Raw genomic sequence first — 2,153 nt, forward strand, 5'->3', positions numbered from 1 at the left:
GGGAAAATTGAAAAAAAGTTGAAAAAAAAAATTTTTGGGGACTTAGAAAATTTTTCAACTTTTGTCAGACTTCCAGACAGGGGAGCGTGTCAGTGCGCGCATCCGATTTCAGTTCCAGAGCGATTCGCGCGATGAGTCCTTGATACTTAGTCGTTTTTGGCAAAATTTCTGACTTTTTGAAAATTTCACAATTTTGTGAAAACTTCCACAAAATGAGGTTCTAGTATGTTAGAGGGCATCCCAGGAGGGCTCCAAAAGTGTGGGTAAAATATATATCCCACAGGGGGAAAATTGAAAAAAAGTTGAAAAAAAAAATTTTTGGGGACTTAGAAAATTTTCACACATGTGTCAGACTTCCAGACAGGGGAGCGTGTCAGTGCGCGCATCCGATTTCAGTTCCAGAGCGATTCGCGCGATGAGTCCTTGATACTTAGTCGTTTTTGGCAAAATTTCTGACTTTTTGAAAATTTCACAATTTTGTGAAAACTTCCACAAAATGAGGTTCTAGTATGTTAGAGGGCATCCCAGGAGGGCTCCAAAAGTGTGGGTAAAATATATATCCCACAGGGGGAAAATTGAAAAAAAGTTGAAAAAAAAAATTTTTGGGGACTTAGAAAATTTTCACACATGTGTCAGACTTCCAGAGAGGGGAGCATGTCAGTGCGCGCATCCGATTTCAGTTCCAGAGCGATTCGCGCGATGAGTCCTTGATACTTAGTCGTTTTTGCAAAATTTCTGACTTTTTTGAAAATTTCACAATTTTGTGAAAACTTCCACAAAATGAGGTTCTAGTATGTTAGAGGGCATCCCAGGAGGGCTCCAAAAGTGTGGGTAAAATATATATCCCACAGGGGGAAAATTGAAAAAAAGTTGAAAAAAAAAATTTTTGGGGACTTAGAAAATTTTTCAACTTTTGTCAGACTTCCAGACAGGGGAGCGTGTCAGTGCGCGCATCCGATTTCAGTTCCAGAGCGATTCGCGCGATGAGTCCTTGATACTTAGTCGTTTTTGGCAAAATTTCTGACTTTTTGAAAATTTCACAATTTTGTGAAAACTTCCACAAAATGAGGTTCTAGTATGTTAGAGGGCATCCCAGGAGGGCTCCAAAAGTGTGGGTAAAATATATATCCCACAGGGGGAAAATTGAAAAAAAGTTGAAAAAAAAAATTTTTGGGGACTTAGAAAATTTTCACACATGTGTCAGACTTCCAGACAGGGGAGCGTGTCAGTGCGCGCATCCGATTTCAGTTCCAGAGCGATTCGCGCGATGAGTCCTTGATACTTAGTCGTTTTTGGCAAAATTTCTGACTTTTTGAAAATTTCACAATTTTGTGAAAACTTCCACAAAATGAGGTTCTAGTATGTTAGAGGGCATCCCAGGAGGGCTCCAAAAGTGTGGGTAAAATATATATCCCACAGGGGGAAAATTGAAAAAAAGTTGAAAAAAAAAATTTTTGGGGACTTAGAAAATTTTTCAACTTTTGTCAGACTTCCAGACAGGGGAGCGTGTCAGTGCGCGCATCCGATTTCAGTTCCAGAGCGATTCGCGCGATGAGTCCTTGATACTTAGTCGTTTTTGCAAAATTTCTGACTTTTTGGAAAATTTCACAATTTTGTGAAAACTTCCACAAAATGAGGTTCTAGTATGTTAGAGGGCATCCCAGGAGGGCTCCAAAAGTGTGGGTAAAATATATATCCCACAGGGGGAAAATTGAAAAAAAGTTGAAAAAAAAAATTTTTGGGGACTTAGAAAATTTTCACACATGTGTCAGACTTCCAGACAGGGGAGCGTGTCAGTGCGCGCATCCGATTTCAGTTCCAGAGCGATTCGCGCGATGAGTCCTTGATACTTAGTCGTTTTTGGCAAAATTTCTGACTTTTTGAAAATTTCACAATTTTGTGAAAACTTCCACAAAATGAGGTTCTAGTATGTTAGAGGGCATCCCAGGAGGGCTCCAAAAGTGTGGGTAAAATATATATCCCACAGGGGGAAAATTGAAAAAAAGTTGAAAAAAAAAATTTTTGGGGACTTAGAAAATTTTCACACATGTGTCAGACTTCCAGACAGGGGAGCGTGTCAGTGCGCGCATCCGATTTCAGTTCCAGAGCGATTCGCGCGATGAGTCCTTGATACTTAGTCGTTTTTGGCAAAA

Source organism: Phyllobates terribilis, unplaced genomic scaffold (genome assembly GCF_046119375.1).
Source record: "Phyllobates terribilis strain yellow unplaced genomic scaffold, ASM4611937v1 Scaffold_3687__1_contigs__length_72639, whole genome shotgun sequence".
NCBI classification, from domain to species: domain Eukaryota; kingdom Metazoa; phylum Chordata; class Amphibia; order Anura; family Dendrobatidae; genus Phyllobates; species Phyllobates terribilis.